Here is a 23840-nt window from a genome sequence, read left to right on the forward strand (position 1 = left end):
AGTTGGCTAACTTCACTTAAGATGAAGTTCTCCAGTTTTATCCATTTGCCTGTGAATGACAAAATTTCATTCTTCCTTGTGGCTGAATAAAATTCTGTTGTATATAAATAACAAATTATCTTGATCCATTCATCAGTAGTGGGCATCTTGGCTGTTTTCATAGCTTAACTGTTGTGAATACATTGCAATAAATATGGGTGTGCAGGTGCCTTTGTTTTAACCTGACTTACATTGCTTTGGATAAGCCTCTAGGAGTGGAATTGCTGGGTCATATGGCAGTTCTATTTTTAGTTTTTTGAGGAGCCTCCATACTGTTTTTCCTAGGGGTTGTATTAATTTACATTTCCACCAGCGGTGTATGGGGGCTCCTTTCCCCCCACATCTTTGCCATCATTTGTTGTTGTGCTCTTGGTGGTAGCCATTCTAACAGGAGTGCACTGGTATCTTTGATTTGCAATTCCTTTATGGTCAGGGATGTTCAGCATTTCTTCATGTGTTTTTTAGCCATTTGGGCTTCTTCCTTTGAAAAAGCTCTGTTCAGTTCTTTTGCCCATTTCTCCACTGGATCATTGATATGAGGGAAATATTTTGAAAGAAACTCTCAGACTAAGATTTAGCAAATTTACAAGTTATAACCACCATAATTAAAACTATGACAAGTTTGAATTTGCACAAAATTTTGACTAGCATATGAAAATTTAGTCAAATTGTTGCTTTTATATGTGCAAATTTTGAAAAAGGTAATAATGATTTGAGATATGTCAGTGAATATGAAAAAATCTAGATAATCTGGGTAGCTAAAATAAATTTCTTCATCGTCAACAGTCAGGGTTTGGAAATCTAACATCTCTCTGTTTAGTTATTGAGGTAAATGGGTGGCCTAAATTGACTTTTTTTAATGCTTAAAGTTAATTTTTTAAAAGGATAGAACATATTTCCCTTTCATACTACATATTCATTTAATAGGATTTTTTCACATTGCAACCAGATATTTTAAGGTAATTTCAACAAACTTTATCATATGGACAGAGAAGCCATGGTATTTAAATGTCACAGATATTTGCTATAAGTCTTCATTTTTCAAAAAGTTAAATCAAAATACTAAAAGGAATATACCAAAATGTTAATAGGGGTGTCTGTAGGTGATATTTCTTCTTTGGTACACGTTATACTTTCCAAATTACTTATATAATTAACATGCATTCTTATTGTAGTAAACAGTAAGATGAAAGAAATTCTAGTCAAAAATACGTAGTGTATTATTTGGAATAATTCAGCCTCAAGTGGTAGAAAATGCAGAATAGCAATGGCTAAAATAAGATAAATGCTTATGCTCTCATCAGGAACCTAGAGTTCTTCCAGCTCAAGACTCCAATCTTTTGAAGGTGTAACCCTTAACTTCTTGGTCCAGTAAAGTTGTAGCTGAGTTCTAGGCCACAAGATGGAAAAAAGAAATGAAAGAAGGAAAAAGAGGGCAAACCATGTGCCAGCTGTCACTGAAAGAGTTATCTAACATGACATAACAAATGATCACAAATTTAGCAACTTAAGCAATGATAATTATTATCTCATGGTTTTAATGGGTCAGGTATATAGACATAGCTTAGTTAGTTCCTCTGCTTAAGACATCACATTAAGCTATTAAGATGTTACCTTGACTGCATTTCCATCTGGGTGCTCAACTGGGGGTAGATCTCTTTCCACACTGACTCAGATTGTTAGCAGAATTCATTTCCGGTGGTGGCAGGACTTGGGGCCCCAGTTTTTTGCTGGCTGTTGGCTGAAGGCTTCCCTGATAACCTAGAAGTCATAGTACCCAGAGGCTGTCCACAAATGTCATAAGGGCTTTTGCAATTGCTAGCCACATAAGCTTCTCCAATGTGGGCACTTACAACATCAAGCTAGAAAGGAGGACCTCACCTGTTAGTCAAGCAAGATGCAGTCTTATGTAGCATAGCACAAGCACATGAGGGACATCCCTTCATCTTTGCCACATTCTATTGGTTATAAATAAGTTACATATCCTACACGAACTCAAGGAGAGGGCATTTTACAAGGACCTGAACACAGGGGGCCAGGACCAAGGAAGTTTCTCTGGTGTGGTGGTGTTCCCCAGAAACAATCACAGTCTTCCCTCTAGTAGTCCAATGCTTAAAGCTGAGCCACCTTCTGTTTATGGATGTCCAGGGTCCTGGAAAAAAAAGGCTATTATTATGGGAAAATGAAAGACTAAATATTGAAACACAACTAAAGGACCATATTCCACTCAGAATTTTGAGCAATTAAATGAGATGAGAACAATGACATCATGTGACTTAGATTAGAAGACAATCAAGTGATTCTCCCTAATTACATTTACTAAGCTTACTACCAGTTGCAGTTTAATAGAATAGAGATAAATTCCCTTAAAATAAGAAAAGTGAATATAAGTCATGTTTGATTCACTTTCACACCAATATTTAAGTCTCAGGTAAATCAATTCTAATGTGATAATTATTTTTTGTTTATATAAACATGATCAATCTGATGACCTCATTTTTTAAAATGCTGTGTATCAAATAACCCTGTGCAAACTTCATAGCATTTTTACACATTTTATTCTCAAATCAACCCTCTGAAGGGATCATTGCTCTCATTTAGTAGGTGAGTGTGTGTGTGTGTGTGTGTGTGTGTGTGTGTGTTGTGTGTATACACATATCCAAGATTGACACCAAGGAGTATTAACACATCACTTACTATAAAAGGTAACACAAATTAAATTGACATGGATATCCTAGCTTCCGTTGGTTTAAGTCCTAGCCTATTATGAAAAGTAGTAGTTTTCTATATTGAGTTAACAGCTAAGATTTTTTTCCACAGGACCAAAAACTATTGCCTCCAAAGTAGTCAGGTTGAAATAAAAAATAATTATGTTACCACTCTGGGCCTTTTAACCTAGTTTAATTTTTTTCTGCTATAAATACAAAGATATCACAAGTTTTATAATTTTTAGTGGCTCTCTGTTAACCATATACCCCTATTTTAATCATCAAGAGACTTAAGTTCTGGATCTATAATTTATATATAATACCAGAGGCACAAACTACTAATAGAATCTTTCAAAGATTAATTCTTAAATATATTTTACCTAAGGACTTAAGGAAAAGAGGATTTTAAGAATTGAATTCATTTGTTCAATCAATATTGTTATGGTTTGAACACAAAATGACCCTCCACAGGCTCAAATGTTGAATATTTGGTCCCCAGCTACTGGTGCTGTTTTGAGAGATGGTAGAAACTTTAAGAAGTAGGGCCCAGATAGAGGTAGTAGGTCACTGGAGGGTGGGCATGCTAGTGAAGGTTCTACCTGTCCCTCTCTCTTACTGCTTCTTGCTTACCATGAAGCGAGCAGCCTCTGTCATACACTCTTGCTGCCATAATGTTCTGACTCACCATGGTCCCACAACCAACAAAGCTAAGGACTATGGATTGCAACCTCTGAAACCATGAACCAAAAAAATCCTTCTTCCTTTAAATTGTTTATGTCAAGTATTTTTTCACAATGACAGTAATATTTATTTCCTTTTTCCAGAAAACTGAGCTATATTCTGTGGAAGGAACATAAAACGATCATACATCCTAATGATTAAAATGAGAATCTGTGTTTGATCATTAGGTCACTTAGGTTTGTATTTGATATCAAGTGAGAGTTATAAGACAAATAAGAGAAGCTACTACCTTTTTTCTCAGAATGCCAGAGATGCTGAGCAATAGTAAAATTTAGAGCTGGATGAATAGGATTCCCATTGCCTATTTCCTCTATGACTATTGAAAGTGCTTGTTCATGTTTGATGGGGAAAAATGTCACATGCATAAATTGTCCCTCTTCCCAATCAAATTTTTATATATTCACTCACACTTCTCTAATGCAAATGTTTGGTGGAGAATTCAGTCAAAATAGCCTCAAGCTTTAGAATATTGGATTTGTCAATCTACAATGTACAGGGCATCTCAATTTTCTCTACTATTTCTCTTCTTTTTCTAACAACCTTTCATGTCACTTTCAAAAACATACTTTCAGAGGAGCAAAATGAAATTAATTCATGTAAATATTCATTGAATAGTTATTATTTTCTTCAACCTCTTGAAATCCAAGGATCAGATATAATGGAGAAACATCATAGTAAAGTGGAACCGAGTATATTCTGGGGTCTTTATGAAGCCTGTTTTCAGACAAATTGAGAGAGAAATCATCCATTTTACTCTCACAATGAATTTCTCTTGTACTGCATGGCAGGAGGCCAGGCTATAAAATGATGTTTTAATGTTGCAAGCTAGATCAAAGAAATACCTTAATGATGTTTGGTCCTGCCTGAATATTAAGAGACAGCTTTGAAGACTCACACATTATGTTCTACAATCTGATGATTGCTTATATTTCTCCTTTAAGATAGAACACAAATTATTTCCATGGTTTATACTAAACCTATAGATATAAGTAGGTTTTTACTACCAAACAGTCAGCAACCAAGGCTTACAATTAACTACACAGCTCATAACATTAAAGCTTAATCTAGTCTCACATAGGGAAAAAAGCTATTTTTGAGGAAATCAATTTAAAAATTGAGAATTATAAACAGTGTATAGATGGCTTTTTAACTACAAAACTTAAAAAAAAAAAGACAATACAATAAGATGATTTCCTTTGGCAGTTAGAATGTAAAAAAATACTAATCAAACCAAGAAAATAATTTCTTTCTCTTCTGCATTGCATATTAAGTGACTGTTAATATAAAAGATCTGTCCCTGGGCAGTGGACAACACAGAATGAACCAGCAATGGAGGAAGCTGTCAACTAGAGAGCAGATCTTTTCCAAATCTTGCTATCTTTTTTATTATGATAAAGGACCTGTATTTTTAAATAAATCATTTGCTTATTTTTGCTTACCCAACTGATGATACGGGAAACAAATTAAAATACTGAATTTGTTGTATATTTATTGTGATTAAGAAAAAATGGAGAATTAGCTTTGAAGACAAAATAGTTTATATAGTAATAAATGCTCATTTATAAACATATATAATGACCCCAATAAAGACGCACTCTGTGTTCTCGACAACTGTCTGATCCAGTGATTCTCAAAGACAAGCAGCTGTATAACCTGGGCACTTATAAAAATGCAAATTCCCATTATCCACTCTGATCTGAATCAGACATTCTGAAGGTGGAGCCCAGGGTGGTTGAATGAGCCCTGCAGGTGATACCGGTGCATTCTGAAGTTACTGTTGCAATCTAGTCTATTGAGCTTTAAATTGGCATTTCATGTAATGAGATGTTCATACCACTAAACTCAACCTTATGTATTTTTCACAGGCAATGTCTGTAAGGTGACTTAGAGTCAGGCAAAATTCATCTTTCTATGGCTTTCAAACAGCCTGATACCCCTTCTGTTTCTTTTCCTCACAGCCAATCATTTTGGTAAGATTTTTAGTTTTGATCTATTTTCACTTTAACATCTCTGGAGAAAATAAAGAAAACTGGGGTACATTTCCTTGGGTTGAGTTAGAAGTTGCTAACTAGAATACGATTTCAATTAAATCTTCACCCCATTACCTTTAGGCAATTGAACAAATGTCATTGATTGACATAAGTCCAAACTGAAGATCTGAACATAAACTGTAATACATATGTTGATCAGCTATTTCATATAAAAATACTCGGATGTCCTCTATAAATATTTGCATTTTTAAACTTGTCAGAATAATATGTGGATTTGATTTTTAGGCATTGAAAAATGGAAGGGAACTCTACAAATTGAAATGAGTTTTCTGAAATCCTTTTACAACCAACACCCTCCACATAGAAGCATTTAGATTAGTGACAAAATTTCATCCAAAGACACAAATAATTTTAACTTATATGAAGCATAAATTATTAAATCTTTATGTCATGATGAGTTGATATTCACTACCTTTATACAAGGATTATTTCAATATGTAAAAGTGCATAGTTTTTTTCTTTTTTCTTCATCTTAATGATTTCTCTAGGTTTGTGATTTACAGATGCTTCCTTTTGTATTTGAAACTGGGTCTCTCATAAAAATATATTTTCTATTGTCTCAAAGCTTCCCAGAGGATGACAGAAACCTGAGCCTCTTCTATTTTTTGAGGTCCTCAGTATTTTTGTAAATAGTAATAACAGAATGTCAAAGGCAGTTATAGAAACTGTGAAACTAAACTCAACTCATTATCACATCAAAAATATTGCACAAGCTCATTTGGAGTTGACTAAATTTGAGGAGTTTCACCAATGTGAGGCCCTTGACCAGATGGCCTTCACCTCCACTTGGGCCCTACCAGAGGTTCTTGGTTGTCTGTAACTAGTATTAGACAAAACTGGAATATCTCTCTAGAGGAAAAATTGTTCCCTGGTGTCGATGTCCCTGCACCAGGGAATGATGATAGAAAAGGAGAGCTAGTGGGGGTGAGGGCTGATGCTCACGTATATTCTCTCCTTGCCTTCCCGATGGGCAAGTAGCCCAGGAATGGGAGAAAATATAGGTAATATATTAAGCTGCTATTACACTCACTTGAATGTCACATGTGCACAGATGGAAACTTCTGTGGAATGGATCTGTAAGATTTCACTACACCATGGGGAAAGATAGCATAACACTAAGCTGCTGAACTTCCAAATGGATGGATGGAAGCAGTCACTCTCCCCAAAGCAATGAGAAAGTTGATTATGCCTCCAGTCCAGTTATGCCTTCAGTACAACCTAAGCAAAGAAAGCCCCAAATACAGTCCTAAATACACTACTTTATTCTGAAAAAGAGATTTTTCTGGGGTTTTGTTTTTGTACAGAGAAGCTAGAAAAAGAAAGAAAAGGAAGACCACTACTAAACCTGCCTATATACACTGGAACCTTCAGAAATGTATGGAGTTATGAATCTTGTCCATTCTCTGAAATCTTGTGGATCAACACATTATATGTGTATATCAATACATTATAAGCAACCGAAGTGAAAGAAATGTTTCTGCTTTTTTTTTTTTGCTTTTTTAATATTATTGTGATTCCATGGCCATCTAGGTCAATAAATTTTTAGATGACTAATATAGTGAATTGATGGCTGCTTGGATGACAGAACAGGCTGTCTGGAGTAAGGCATATAAAAATAATATAGGTTCTTAAAAATCTTTTTTTTTCTAAGGTGGTATTAGGGATTGAACTCAGGGCCTTGTATTTAAGTGCTCTACTACATGAGCCACAGCCCTAATCATTTTGCTTTAGTTTGTTTTTCAAATAGCATCTCTCAACGTTTGTTCTGTCTCCCAAGGACCAAGATCCTCCTACCTCTGCCTTTCCAGTAGCTGGAATTACAAGCCTGAGGCCACCACTACTAGCCCCTGACCCCAGGGTTCTTAAAATTCTTGACAGGCACAAAACTCCCAAGGGAAACTCCAAGTAAAAAAATAAAAGGACAAAAACCAATATAAAACATGTCAACTAAACAAAAAATTCTAGCGTCCTGACATTTTCCTGAAGGTGCAATTGCTTCAGTCACCTCTGTATCCTCTTCTACACCTGAAGCAAGAAAAATACTATATAACTTTTTGGCTTAAAAAAAAATCAGACTAGGACTATAGTTCAGCGGTAAAGCGCTTGCCTAGCTATGTGCAAGGCCCTAGGCTCAATTCCCAACACCTAAAAACAAAACAAGGCAAAGCAAAGCAAAACAAGATAAAACAAAAACCCCAAGGAACTCAAGGACTTTGGGATGTTAACTGAAGGTCTTGCTATATTATCCAAATGTCCTCACAAAGTTAATAAACAACCAAAATGTTCTATGTCTATATCATTTGGGTCTCTTCCAGTTCTAATGAATAGAAAACTTAACCCAGGCTACCTTAAGTAGAAAGTGATTTTATGGATTCACGTAAGAAAATATCCAGAACTGAAACTTGTTTCAGTAATAACTGGGTTCAGGGCGCAATAAATTCTGTGTGGGTTTAGCTCTTCAACAACTACCAGGTCTGCCTACCTAATCACGGGAGTCATTTTCAGACTTCACATGCTGACACCAAAGCGCTATGTTCCTATCTACACTGTGCAAAGTCCAGAAGAAAATAGTCCACTTGCTTCAGGAAGGCCCCGAAAAGGGCCCAGAATGGCGCATCTTTATCTCTGATTGATCAGATCTGGTCACATGCAATCCCAGCTTACAGGAAGACCTAGAGCTCCACAGGCCAGACCTGAGCCCCAGCGTTAGCGCATAGACCAACATCACGTAAGCAAAAGGGCAGCAGCATAGAATGGTGGTTGGATCCTCCAAAATAAAGAGGGGTGCTGTATCCAAAAAAAAAAGTAAGTACTGGAAAGCAAAACTGCAAATGTCCCTTAAAGTAGCCATTAGTAAGATCCCACTAAACCACACTCTCCGGTGTGGTGTCACTGGAGCCCGGTGAGATTTTTCAGTCTTTCCAATTCAGGATCCAAATCACACTAGAGTTTTGGAGCGCATAACCTCCCACCACGAGTGCAGAAGCTCCTTCCCATTGCTTGCCGGCCCTCCACTTGTCTTCAAGGGCCGGAACGCATAGCCTTTTAGAAACTGGCGAACAGAGGAGACACCTGCTCCTGGCCTGGCAGCAGCCCACCGGGCATTGCCCTGTCCAGTGCCAAGGAGCACGATCAGAGCTGACCACGCAGGTGCGCCTAACCTTCCCGGCGCCGCCCCGGGGACCCGCACACTCCACTCATTCTTGACTTCTACCGATCCACTCTGGGGTACGATAGGAACCGGCGCAGACTGGGGTGTGGGGAGACTTCCAAGGTCTCCTTCTCGAGGCTAGAGCCTCCTGATGCGCGGGGGCCGCCCAGGCGGGAGGCCGGCGGATGGAGGAGGCTGCGTCTCCGGCTCCCTCTCGCCTCCTCTTCTTCTTCCGGCGGGCGCGCGCCGGCTGGGAGCTGGGAGGTGGCGTGAGGGCGGCGGCGGCGCGGCCAGGCGGGTCCCGGGGCCGCGGGAGAGAGCGCAGGAGTCCCGGACGTGCCCGCCGCGCTCTGTCGCCAGGCAGCCGCTCCCCGCGCTGCGCCGCCCGCACCGCCTGCCCAGCCCGACCCGCCGCAGGCTCGGCCCCAGGACGCGGGAGGGGACGGTCCGCAGTCATCCCCGCCCCGCCGGAGCTCCGCGCAGCCGGGACCTCACAGTCGCCTCGAGGAACCGCGGAGGCCGAGGACCCGAGAGGAGCAGGATGTCCGCGCACCGCTGCCGCCCGAGGTAATCACCGCGGGTGACCCGGCGGATCCTCGCCGGGAAACCCAACCCGAGCTTGAAATGCTGATCCGACGTGAAATGCGGACTTTAGACGTGGCACCGCGATCAGGACAAGTTTCTTGCCTCTTGACCTGAAGGGGTGTTGAAATTAACACTCGCCTTGTTTATTCAGCCTTTTCTTTCCTATTTGAAATAAGTTTATTTAAACAATGGGAGCAAAAAAAAAAAAAAAAAAAACCGCCTCCAGAGTGACTTGTGGGTTTGTAAACATAATCCTGAAAGTTTTTGCATGGTGTGGTTATTTGCTTATGCATATTTATTAACCTGTTAGCTCTTTGGCTAGTCAGAAAATTGACATTTAAAATAGTCTTTGAGGAACAGTACGAGTTGGCTGTTGCGTTCAGGCATCCTGATATTTATCAGCTTAGTTAGCATCTGTGTTCCCGGAGTGGTACTAAAGCCTGTCCCTCGGTGAAGGTCTCGCATGTGACACTCTTGCCCTCTAGTGCCTCACCAGCTTGGTAGCAGTTTGATGGCTAATATTAATAAGATGTTACATAACACGAGGATACTGGGCCAGAACTGGCATTGTTACCACTTATAAAGCCAAATAGCCTGGGCTGATGGTTGCACATGCTACTGTTTCCATTTCTTTTGTAATTGAAACTTTCTCCGGCATTTTCAAATGTTTGAACTTTAATTCCAGGTAAGTGGATTTGTTTATTTATACTGTATAGTAAAGGTTTACTGGTCAATGTAAGGGGCTTTTAATAAGAGATAACTTTGTTTGCAGTTAATCAAGAATTCCAGTGTTGAAGAAATACCTCATTTCATTACTGATTAAGTGAAATGAAATAATGAACTATCTTATCCTTCTAGGATAATTTTAAACTTCACTTTCATCAGATTAAAGTATTCAAGAGATGAACCCTTGTAGTTGACTAAGATCTCCACTGAACGACTAAAATTATTTTGTCAAGGGGTTGTTAAATAGACTACATTGTCTGTTGCCTTGTTAGAATTTTGTAAGTAACATCTAAGATTTAAGCAATAACTACCTGCTAATCTAGACAGCAATGATTCCCAGTGAAGCTTTGTATTTGATGCAGTTTATTTTATCAATGTTATTTAAGATTGTATGATTAATAAAAATTAAATGTAGCTGGAAAAAAATCAGCCTAAGTATTGATTGACTATAGAAGTTTTAAATTAAATGAAATTAGATATATTTTTTCACTTAATGTAGTCACTTTTGGGGAGGGGTAGGGAAGAACCCAATTGCATTCTTTAAGGGATTTACTCAGATCATTTCAACTAGTTTTTGAATATTTGGGCACTGTTTAAGCCTCAAAGTCATTTAAAATTAAAAATTTATCTAAATTCTTTATAAATATAACAGGATATAGCAACCTATAATCTGGAAAAGTTTTGAGAAAAACACCTCTAAACAATGCAAACAGCTACATTCCCAATATGAAATTCAGATGCAAATAAAATATTGAGTCATGTGTTAAACTGATCCTGAAAACATTCTTTTTTTTCTCCATAGAAAAATATATTATTGTCAACTACTGAGCAATGCTGTTCACCACCAGAGAGCAGAATGATGAAAGGGAAAGTCTGATATTCAGCTGAAGGGAATCATTTTTCTTTTTCTTCAGCCATAGCTCCCTATCAATATTGTGTTTGAGAAGATTTCAAAACTAAATTTGAAAGACATTCTTTTTTAAATACTACTGAACATATCAAGAGGTTTCACTAATAGAAGTTCTTTTCTTTCCTTTCTTCCCAAGTTAACACAGGATCTTTCTTTCTGTGATATTGTTATTCTTGTCTTTATGGTCTTGATAGTAAAACAGAAGGCCTGTTTCTTTGTGTAACTGTTACAGTAAACTGGTTACTTCAGTTAATTTTCTTCATAGTCTTTAGAATGAGGGATTTTCAGGTACCAAAATATTTAGGATAAAATGAAACTTTTATCTCTTTTTGGAGAGATTTCTTGTAGTTTAGTTTGGTTGAGGTATGGAATACCTTGTCTTTCAATAAATTTCCTTCAGAAAAGTATTATTTCTGAAGGTTAAAGCTAATACTAGTTTTTGGTGTAACTGAAAGGTTTTTTGAAAAAAAATAGAGAAGAAAATGAGGCATTTGAGGGTTTTTTTCTGGACCACATCTTCTGCTAAAGAAGTTATTAGGAGTTACAACCTAAATATTTAATAGCTGACTTAGGATTTCAAAAATTAAAAAGTGGAAAGAGATTATACACATTTCTTTTAATTCAGAGAATTATTCAGATGACTCCTTTGAAACCTAGTTGAGTCTCAGCTGTATTTTAGTGATTAGAGTCAATTTCTAAACGTAAATGTTTATCTGTTGAGGTATAAATTATATTCAAAGAAAACTATATTTAAATACTTTGTGATTTATATACAAATAAAAACAGTAAAAGACAATTAAGAATAAACCCACTATTCTCAACTGTATGAGTACCTTATATGTCTAATTGTTCAATAATTTAGACAATGAGGAAAAGCAGCAGAAGTTTACTTTCCCCATGCTGTGGTTATTGGAGATAAGCATTCGCACTGAAAAATTCCTACCCAGGTTAAGGGATACTCCAGGCCACAAAAGTAATGGCATGCATTATAATGATAATTAGTCTGAACAACACTCAAAATTATTTTGTGATTGAAGTTTCTCTTAGATTTGTAACAAAGAATTGGTTTTAGAATTTGTTGGAATGCCTGATTTTAATAAAAGTTATATCCTTAAGCACCTGATATCACAATGAGTGATTCATCCCTTCATGTTATTGTTAACATTTTGCATCAATTTCACATAAGTCATGTAAGTTACATGACTAGGGAAAAAGTATCCCGGTCCTATTAGGATCAATGTGTATAACACATTTCAAAAAATCTTGTAAATTAATGAGGACTGTAACTCTTGAGTACCTCTACTAAATAAGAGCTTAAACATCAAATTTTATAACCCTATCCTAAGGCCTTTAACTAACTCAATGTGGGCATCCATTTTATACACACTTCAATTTTTAATCTTTTTTTGTTTGATTACAATACTTGAAAATATGAAAGTAGACTGGATTCTGAAAGTAGTCTGGATTCTAGACTTCACTTTGCCATGAGAGTCATGTCATTGGAACCCTTCATAGATCTGGGGCTTGGTTTCCTCACTGGGAGAATGGGAATCTCAGAGACTTTTATCCTGTCCTGTTTGTTGTCCAAAATTGTAGAAATTTCTCAGGAGGATAAGACAAATATATATGAAAAAACAGTAGAGAATAACATACAATTTAACTTGTTGATAAATGCTATTGTTTAGATGACTAGTAGAGATGTAAGCTGTCAGAATAATTTACACTCACAAAATGTTTACCTTGTACCAGGCACTGTTCCACAAACTTGACATAAATTTTTAGTGCATGTGGTCTTCACAGAGATTGTCTGAGGAGATACTATTCCTATTTCAAAAATCAGGAAATTGAGGCACTGAGATATTCCTTACTTGCCCAAGATTAATCTGTCAAGTGGTAAAAGTGGTCTTTATCACTACATCACACTCTCACTTAAATTTTTATGCTTGATACACCTCTTGATATGATTTGAACAATCCATGAATCACTCTAACCATTTCAACCACTTCTACCCCTGCATATGAAATAATTCAGGATGTAGTTACTAAACTTCTACTTTTTTTGTCAGGCATAGAGTACTGCCCAGGACAATTATATGTGGCACCTTTCCTAATAAAGCATATATAATCTAGTGTACGTGATTTCTTTCTCTGTACTACGTCAATGGGATTGAATGTCACTTATTCTAAAAGAGTACCAAAGAAACAGGAAATTTTTACTTAACTTCTTCATTGGTGCATCTATAGAACAGAGAATAATAGAACTACCACATCTATAGCCTCTTCAAGACGCCTGTCATATTTCCCCATTCTTTTCTTCTGCTCTTTTTACATCATCTTCTCACTGCAGATTGGTTGACTTTCCTTTTCTGGTTCATGTAATCTGCCCTAAAACATAGCCAAACTTGATTTGCAACTTTGCATCATATGGTCCACACAATATTGTGAGGTTGTTTAACACTCTCTTCCAATTTTCAGATAAAGACAAAGATGATAAGGGGTAGATTAGATCCTCAAAGCTGCATTGGCACTACCTGCTGTTACATGCACATTCTAGCTCAATCTAAGAGAAAATCAGAGGTCATTTTCCCCTTAAGCCATACAACCAGAACCAACAGCAAACAGCCATGGAATAGTTTTCTTTTCTCACATTGCTAGATGGCATAGCACTAAGGGAAGTGCTACAAAAACATGTTTTTTTACCTTCCTAATTTCCAAATGCAAAGAAGGAGAGAATATTACAATAGTCATTTTCCATTTCAATGTACCAAACAATGCTTTTCTATCATTTATCTTTTTTAAAAATCCCAGTTCTTCTGATGAAACCCATTAAAAATTATTTAAGGAGCAGGGAGGGGAGATAAGAACAAGTAATAGAGGGAGTGAATTTGATCAAAGCACATTATATGCATGTATAGAAACATCACAATAAACCCCTTTGTACAATTAATATGCACTAATAAAAAAGAGGTAAAATTTTTAAATTAAGAAAACAAAAATCCCAGCAGAGACAGAGTGTATTATTGGTCATGCTCCATGCATTACTTGTCTACTACAGCAGGGTTCAATTAATATGACACAATTTCATACATTCTTTCCCAAAGAAAAACATACTCTGTCAAATTTTAATACTACTAAATTACTTTGAGCAAATTCAAGATACGTATTTGAAGCCTCCAACTGCATTTTTCAACACTATAAAATATAGCTAAATTAGAGAAAGAAGAATGTTGTCAAAATCTTTTAAATATCTTTCATTTATGTTAGAACCTGAAGTTCTTTGGTTATTAATACTCATTTTCCAGATGGTAATCTTTTTTTCACATTTCTTGCACTGCCAACTTTAACATGATTCGGTTTCATTTAGAAATTGATTTTTACTTTGGAATGGTGGTAGGTGTTAGTGGAAGAGGAAAGATAGGTTACATTGACAAGTAGGTACTTCCTCTTGCAGATATTGCAATATTTTGTAAAATGTATGTTTGTATTCATTCAGTTTGTCACTATCCAAGTGGAATAGCCTGGGATTTCCAAAAGTAATTACACCCTCTGCCTTTTGTTAATGGTACATAATTAGATAATGGCTAATGTTTTCTTGGTGGAGTCTTTAAAAACAGATGCATTGCAAACTCTAGCCACATGAAGCTCTGAAAATTCTCACAATGAGAAAAAATAGATATTTGAGTAAGATTCAATAAAAGGCACATACTGTATGCACCTGATTTATGACTCTGGTCAAAATGGTCACTGCTATTTCTCAGTGTTTATATATAGCCCTGACTGTTTTGGGATTTTCTTTTCTTTTTTTTTTTGTTTGTTTTTTTTCAAGGCCTTCACTTTGAACCACTCCATTAGCCCAATTTTTTTGCAATAGGGTTTTTCAAGATAGGGTCTTACTGGCTTCACACTGCAGTCCTCCTGATCTCTGTCTCCTGAGTAGCTAGGATTATAGGCATAAGTCACCAGAGTCGGGCAGCCCTGACTGTTTGAGGCCAATGTGACTGATAGAAAAAAAATTCATGGAAGATGGTTTTGTTTGATAATTTCCCTAGTTTGTGAATGCAATTGCTATTTATAAATATTAATAGAGGCTTTTCTTCACCCATTCAACAAGTATTCAATGTGATGTTCTTACATTAAACATCCTTAGACATCAAGAACAAAGAAATGAGTAAAACAAGTACTTAATGAGGCTTCCAGTCTACAGAGAAAGATTACACAGAACATAGAATGACTAGTAACTGTAAAGTGAGCTATAGACTAAAGTAGAGAGTGTTTAATGTGAAGGCCTTACAGATTTAGGGGATCAGGAAAGACTTCTGTAAGGAAGGGACATTTATACTTAGAACCATAGGATTTGGGAGGATAAAGTCAGATGAAATGGAAGGAAAAACATTCCAGATGAAGGTAACAACATGTGAGAAGACCCTGAGACAGAACAAGGGTTGCCTCTGGGAGAACTAAAAGCTGACCTATTTCCCCAGAACTTAGATGGAAGTACACCATAAACTCAGGCATGAGAGGTCAGAGTGGGATGCATACCAAAAGGGGCATAATGGACGTGGATAGGAATATGGGTTTTAATCAGCAAGTGAAATAATCAGCCATTGATGAATTCTCAACTGGAAATAAATAAATCAGTTCCACTTTGATGCTGCATTGAGAAAAGTGTGGGGGGGAGCCAGGAACATTTGTGGTGAGATTAGTTGTTATAGCAGTTCAAGTGAGTAATACTACCTGGATAAAGAGAATGTGCACTGGATCCTGTGAGTTTGGAGCAACAGAAATGAGAGGACTTAGGTTTATTTAGATAAGCAGAGCTGAATTAAAAGAAGGTGTCAAGGATGAACCACTAGGTGGTTATGGGGAGATGAAGATAGCTTTAGGGGAAAAACCATAAATCCAGCTTTGGACAGGTTGAGTTTGCTTGTGACATGATTCCAGTGGAGCCAAACTGGCTGGTATATAATAAGAAAGGGCACAGTTAATGGTGACTTCTTGTTGCTCTTTTGTCAAGTTGATAGCTCAATTTGAAGTCCCAGAGCTTAGATGAAGGAAGTCTGAGTAATGAACATTTGGAATTTATTGGAGAGTAGAGGGCAATGAAAACCAGAGAATGTGTGACTCATCTAAGAAAAGGAGGAGGAAGGAGAAGAAACCCAAGGATGGGCTGCTGGTTAAGCTTTGACCTGAGCCTCTTCTTTTGCTTGGAGACCCCCTGATTTTAGATCCCTGAACCAAGAGTGACTTCTCTGCTTTCCACAACTCCACTTAAACTAAAATACTTGTGCCTGCCCTTTATAGATTCATAGTGAACTTTCCTTGACCTATTCATTCTATGTGTCAGTCACCATTCTAAGAGATTTTAATAGTTTATCTCATAATCTTCATTAAAAGTCTATGAAATAGCTATCACAGCATCGCTGCTTCCATCTGAGGAAAGTGCAGCATCTAAAGGCAATAGCTTCCCAATGCCCATTTCCAATCCTAGCGTGGAAGGAAAAGATATGCTGTAGCTGTCTTCCCAAGTGTGTGGGATATTTGATATAGGCTGTCAGAATTCAAATTTCAGTTCAGCCTCTACTAGCTGTGATATCTTGGCAAGTTGTTTACCTTGTAGAATGGCCAACACAGTGTTTGTACATGTTAAGTGTTCATTAATGATGTAGGATGCTACTGTTATTTTACCTTTCTGCATGGTGTTATTTCCTTCAGTGTGACTTACAGGAAACTCTGATAAAGTGATGACATTCATAACTAGTCCATCTCCCTGAACCTGTGCTTATTCAAAATACAAGTCTAAGTGGTTTGCTGGTTTTCTATATTTAATTTACAGTTTCTTGGTCATCCAGCATATTTTCCTCATCATAAGTTGAAGAGGGAGCAGAATTCAACCACAACCATCAGCACTATTCTCCTGATTGTGCAAAAGTCTATAATTTTCCATGTATTTTTGTGAGAGCACTTCAACAACACAGTAATCCTGTACTGAAGTGCTTATCTATTGATCTTGTTGGTTTATAAAAGTGTTTTTATCTTGTTTCGTATTTGAAAAATTATTGGAAACAACAGGAGCCCTGTAACCTTGGAAATTTTAGTCTAACGAGGAAGAGAAACATTAAGCAGATATTCTTGCTAACAATACTTAGCAAGATTTGTGGTAAAGGTTTCAAGGAGATGAGTCTGGCCCAAAGTGGGAAAACAGTGGAGTTGGTGAGGAAAGCTTTTCGGAGTATCCGGGTTTATGTAGCATGTTCAGATGGGTGTGTGACCCATTGATTTCAGAGATTTTCACAAAGCTATTTCACAGAGCATAAATGGTTTTGTTCTTTCACCACATATCACTTAGTTGTTCCATCTGCCTGCATTTGAAATATATGTCACTAGCTCAAACTAATTTCTACCCTAATTTTTATGTTCTTATTACTGGTGCCTTTATATTCTACTCCTCAAGCCTGCTTCCTCCCCCACCATAATTCCTGCTATCCTCCCAAGTGTTTCTTCATCTCCATTCTCCCTGATAATGACCTTATGTCTGGATTCATACCACCTCCCATGGGATCACACCAGCAACCCCTTAGCTGGGCCTTTCTGGATGCTTCCTACTTCTTTGCTATGTACTATGTAGTGTGGACTCTGTCCATTTTACCACTATTTGCTCATGCCAGATGACACTGCTCCACTAATCATCTGAAAATATTTTTATGGTCTCTTTTTGTTCAAATATATCCAATGATATTTCTGAGATAATAACCTTGAATTTCACAGTCACTTCCAAGGACATTCACTAATCCACAGGACTCTTTCAACCAAATATTATTTCCAATTTTATCCCAACACATTGTGTCTTAGAATTAGTTTATTCTCACTCTCAGGTACTCACATTGAAGCCATTTTATTTCTTTAGCCTAGCCAGGGCATTTTGCCTGCTTTACTCTCCCCGTCTTTATATCCAAGCCCTGCCCGTCATCTCACGTACTCTGTAGGTACCATGGATCTTAGGAACTGTCACTGACATTCCTAAGCTTTTTTTAATCTCTCTTTCTCTCTCTTTCTTCTATATCATAAAGTTTTACCACATGAATCATAACTTATTGTATGCAACAAATTGTTAGCTGTTGTTTCACAGTTTCATTCCCCTTGAGAGAGTCATCTTTATAGAGGAAGAATCATTTCTCTTTAAAAATGTTTTTATTAGTATATGATAATTATACAGGGGGTTTCGTTGTGACATTTCCATACATACTTATATTGTAACCTGGTTTGGTTCATCCCCTCCCCCCCATTATTCTTCCTCTTCCCCAACTCCCCTTCTTGAAATGACTTCGACAGGTTTCAATGTTCCATATTCACACATGTATAGGAAGTATCTCAACCATATTCATCCTCCTTTACCCTCCCCCTCCTACAATTACCCTCCCCTTAACATGACCTGTTTTACATTTCTGTCCTTGTCTGTTCATTGTTAGTGATGTTTTGCCTTGGTATTCTACCCATAAATATATTATATTTTAATCAGTCTAACCCCCTCTTTTCTCTTCCTTACCCTTTTCCCCCTACCTTGCATTGTCCAACAGTTTTCAGAGCATTTCATTGTGCCTGTTCCTACATAGCTGTAGTTCAATATTATCCACTGTCTATCATTCTTTTCTTCTTTCCCACCTGCCTTATTCTCCTCTAATCGTCCCATTTTTGGAAACATGTTATATGGAGATATGTGTGTGTGTGTTTAAGTATATATGATAATATTTGTATTTCGATCTGTCTTACACACATAAGAGAAAACATGTGACTTTTGTCTTTCTAAGCCTGGCTTAGAAGGAATCATTCCTAATGTGACCTCTCTGGTACCGTCAGCACTGAGTACAGTGGTACTACTCCCAAAGTAGCTGTTCAATAAATACCTGATGGCTGATTGCAGAATGATTAACTGGTAGGTAATTTTTGTGAGTAAAGATTTGTATCTATCACAAATATTAGATTCATCACATGTTGGGCTGCTGTGATTTTATTTACTTAGTAATCAATAAAATAGACACTAAATCCAGTAAATTTTTGAGTAACTACAACCATATTAATAGTCATGTGTAACCTGAAAAGGTAACTTTACAGCATTAGAATAAAGTAGAATTTTCAAATTAACCTATAAGCATAAATGTGCCAATGCATTCAATAAATTCCAATAGTCATTGATTGCTTACTCCATGCCTGGCACTAGGGGTGCAATGATAGACAAAAGGGCCATCCACTCTACCTTCTTAGCTTTCAGGCCAACAGGAAAGATGATTTTAAGAAAAATTTTAATTATAATTACAGTAATAAGTGCCAAAGAGAGGCACTTTTCACAATGATCATGTGTACCCACTGGTTCTTTCCAAGTTTGAAAAATTAAAGGAATTTTTACAGGGGAATTTGTGGATAAGCTTAATTTTCCACACCCATGTGTCCTACTGATAAACCCACTCAATAAGGGCTCAGAGGTCTGTACCTTTGCCTCTGTCTTCTGCTATAGTGCTATGCCCCCAAGGAAAAGAAGTGAAACATAGCAGAGAATGGGAAGAAGCTATTTATAGATAAGGTTGTGGTATTAACAGAAAATTCTAAGAGTCCACACCACAGATTTAAATTGGCCATGGCCAAGTGTGTTGTGTATTAAAAAGGTCTGCAGAGAAGTTGGTTGTGGTCATTCAAGCCTGTAATCCCAGCAATGGGAAGGCTGAGGCAGGAGAATCTTGAGATTGAGGTCAGCTTGGGCTATTTGGCAAGACCCTGTCTAGGTTTGCAGAGAACAAGAGAATCTTAATGTATCCATTTAAATACGATGTTAGGGCAAACCCTAACCTCAAAGACATTCAGTGGAATTACCTTTGGTATTAGAATAAAACTTGAGGCATCTAATATAAAAGAAATATCCTTTGGCATTTATACCTGCTAACAGAAAAGGTAAATTTGATGGATTCTAATATCTGCTATAAATAGTGAGAGCAAATACTCCTGACCTCTCAGTTCATCACTTCTGACAATTGGAACAAACTGAAATACTGCCAACAGAAATGCAAAGTGTGTTGCTATATTTTATATCCAGTCAAAAAAATTCACAGCTAAAATCAAAACACATACATGGAAAGATGTGATATTTTGTTTCCTGCCATTATCTTGCAGAAGATTATGTTCATAACCATGTATACAACTTTAAAACACAATTACTCACCAAAAGAAAATAACTACAGTTAACAACTCTAAGTTGTCTGTTTAGTTTTTTGTTGGCTTAAATTTCACCTAAACCTGTAACTAGCATGCTTTAATAGCAGAATGTTCTTCTTTATATTCCATTGATTATAGAGCACGTCAGATCACTTGATGGCATTTTCCCTGGCAGAGCGATGCTGTGTGTGCACCTCACATGGCATGTCAACCGAAACGTTCCTCAGACTTATCCCTTCCCTCTGTCCTCCCTTTTCTGTGATCATTAACATTTCAGCATTACATTGTGAGAAATGCATCAACATTGGCTTGCAAGACTCAGCTTTCTGAGACAGCTCTATGTTATCTTCCAGGTTATTCATTAATTCTAACTCTTTACCATACTTTCCGGTAAATCAGAAAGTTTAATGTTTCCCTATTAGCTTTCACAGTCATAAAGTTCTGTGCCATCAAATCTCCCTGTCATCTCTGTAAGCAGTTCCTAGTCAAATTGTTGTTTAATATTCTTCACCATTTCTTTCAGTTTTCATTCATGTCCCTTGCCCAATGTTGTACTCACTGCTATCTCTATAACCTTGTCTAAATCTCACATGTGTGTTTGAATTCCCATCATCCTTTAGGGAACTCCCCAGTCCTATCCTCCCAGAACATTTTACAGATTCCCCACTTGTTACAGTCTTTTTCTTTGTTCATCTCATTACAGTCACGTGTCCTTAATTTATAGCCATAAATGATCACCCTTGTCATTGTCTATGCTTTAAAATTCAAGACCTTTTAAAGAAATTCACCATGCTTAACATGTATATTTTAAACAGAAAAATAGCTACCCCATAAATATTTGAATGAACAACATAGATGCCCTAAAGATGTGAATGAATAAACTATAACATATAATTTACAAAATAAATATCACAAATATCCTGTAGTTATATTACAGAATATATTCTTCACAAAGATAAACATATATTATTCAAAGTATTAATCACTGCTTACTTCATAAGTGAATAGTACAGAATTTTAAATCTAGCATTCGTTAATAGTGGTAATTTATTCCAACATTTTATTTGGAAGGTATGAGTCTAAAATGCTACAATTAAGAAGCAGAGGTGCAACAAACCCTAAACTTATGGTAAACACCAAATACAGTGCTTCCTGCCACTTTTTATCTTGCCAGCTACTTAGCTTGTCCTATGAACAATGGCAAGACATTTCTTAATTTTTTTATGATCTGTGATATTTCTTTGCACAGTGCCAGGGACGTAAGACTCTACTAAACTTTTGTTCTAAGAAACAAATGCCTGTGCTTCTTTCTTACTATTTTTCAAAGTTACTAAATTTCCAATAGTTACTAAGACTTGAAAGGAATTTGGAATTATTACAAAACAAGGCATTTCTTGTGACTTCACAACTATTTTCATTATGCTTTTAAAATGCTTTATAGGATGTTTTCATATGATTACTGAGCTCTTTGTTCAATAGTAGAAATAGAATGTACAGAAAGTGAATCTGTCAGTAAACATTCTGCAATGCACGATGCCTGAATGCATCCATAATACAACAGAGCCAAAGGAGACTGGGGAGTGTTTTATTCCTCATATTCATCTCACCACATGACTGCTCCGAATTTTGAAAAACTTAACTAGGTAAATATTCACTCTAAAATGATCAGTTGGGTTGTGGAACCATATGTGCATTTAAAAGGGTTTTTTCTAATGAAAGTAACTATTATAGGTTGTTTCTCTAATGAATTTGAAATGTATATTGAGTAACAAAATTCCTTGTGTTAACAACTTTCTAGAAAAGAAAAGGACTATCATTTTAATTGTGGAACTTAGTGAAACATACCCAAACTTTTATAAACTTTCAGTACATGTAAGTGAACACACATGTTTGATCATACATTACATGATGCATATCTTGATGACAGAAAACAGCAGTATATGGCTCAGGCAAACTCTCTGTGGTGTCAGAGGTCTGTGATATTATCTACCAAGTTTGATGCAGAGCTCAAAGAGCAAAAGAAAATTCCTGATTAGCTCAATTATTTTTTTCTGTTCAGTGGAGTCACTTTCCTCATCTCATCCCTCTCATGTCCTCAACCACATCTGAAAGAGGTTTTCTAATTTCCTTCAAGCCAGTTCATCTGTCCACTAGTCTGCCACTTATCAGGGTCAATAAGATTTAAAAAAAAAAGCTTGCACATTCTAGTGCTAGGCACTGAATATTTCATATTCTATTCTATTTTTTTCTATTTTTCAGACTCTATTTCCTGTGAGTCCTGATCATGCAATACAGATGTGCTGCAATGGTGACATAAACTATTGCCTGAGGCTGAAAAAATAGCTGAAACACCATCGTTTGTTTTACATTTATGGTGCTTCTCTCAAAAATAGTCAAGGAAAGGATATACAACATGAGTTTTATCATGAAGCTTCACAGACACTTTCAAAGGACAGTTATTCTGCTTGCCACTTTTTGTATGGTGAGCATTGTTATTTCTGCTTACTACCTGTACAGTGGCTACAAACAGGAAAGTGAACTCTCTGAAATGACTTCAGAAGTGGATTGTGGTGACCTCCAACACTTGCCATATAGGCTGATGGACATGAAGTCAGCAAGGCTTTCTGATGCCTCAAGGACAGATCCCATAGTCTTAGTGTTTGTGGAGAGCCAGTACTCACCGCTTGGCCAAGACATCATTATGATTCTAGAGTCAAGTAGATTCCAATATTACATTGAAATTGCTCCTGGAAAAGGAGATCTTCCGGCACTTACAGACAAAACTAAAGGCAAATATATTCTCATTATTTATGAGAATATTTTAAAGTATATAAATATGGACTCCTGGAATCGAAGCCTTTTAGATAAATACTGTGTCGAATATGGTGTGGGTGTCATTGGAAGAAGCTACAGAACTTTCAGATAAAAGGTTTCTCTTTTTCCATATATGGAAACCTTGCAGTAAAAGATTGCTGTATTAATCCTCATTCTCCATTGCTTCGTGTGACCAAATCTTCCAAGCTTGAAAAAGGTTCTTTACCTGGAACTGACTGGACAGTTTTCCAGATTAATCACTCAGCCTACCAACCAGTGATATTTGCCAAAGTAAAGACCCCAGAAAACCTTTCTCCTCCCATATCTAAAGGTGCTTTTTATGCCACTATCATACACGACCTAGGGCTCCATGATGGAATTCAGCGAGTTCTTTTTGGAAGCAACTTGAACTTTTGGCTGCACAAGCTGATCTTCATTGATGCTATCTCCTTCTTGTCAGGAAAGAGGCTGACATTGTCCTTGGACAGGTACACCTTGTGGACATTGATGATATATTTGTGGGAAAGGAAGGAACGCAAATGAACACCAATGACGTTAAGGTAAGACTCTATTATCTCAAGGTTTCAAAGTTTAGTTCATCTTTCAGCAGGGTTAACACCTTCCTGTTTTATACTGGGACAAAGGTGTTTCCTAGAACATGTAACTTCTGTTTTATTGGGAATCTCTAGGACAAGCTGGGATAATTGGCTACCACATCTCTCATCCTAGTAGATAATATATTTCCCTCTGAATAAAGAAAACTGAAGCTTATATTAAGAGTATGGCAAGATCTTGAAATGGTTTCCTGTGTGTATTTATAGCAACAAAGTATAAATCATTTTGTTTAGTTCCTTCTTAGAAACTACCTACTGTAGAAAACTGTTGCTAACCTAAGAAAATCCATTTAAATATGAA

At 36.9% G+C, this 23840-nt stretch overlaps 1 pseudogene; it reads left to right on the top strand.

Annotated features, from left to right (window-relative positions):
- Positions 1-9148: 9148 nt before the first annotated feature.
- The window catches only part of LOC141410907 (bifunctional heparan sulfate N-deacetylase/N-sulfotransferase 3-like), a 173485-nt pseudogene continuing 158793 nt past the window's right edge, over positions 9149-23840 (top strand).

This window comes from Castor canadensis, chromosome 9 (genome assembly GCF_047511655.1).
Source record: "Castor canadensis chromosome 9, mCasCan1.hap1v2, whole genome shotgun sequence".
In the NCBI taxonomy this organism is placed as follows: Eukaryota; Metazoa; Chordata; class Mammalia; order Rodentia; family Castoridae; genus Castor; species Castor canadensis.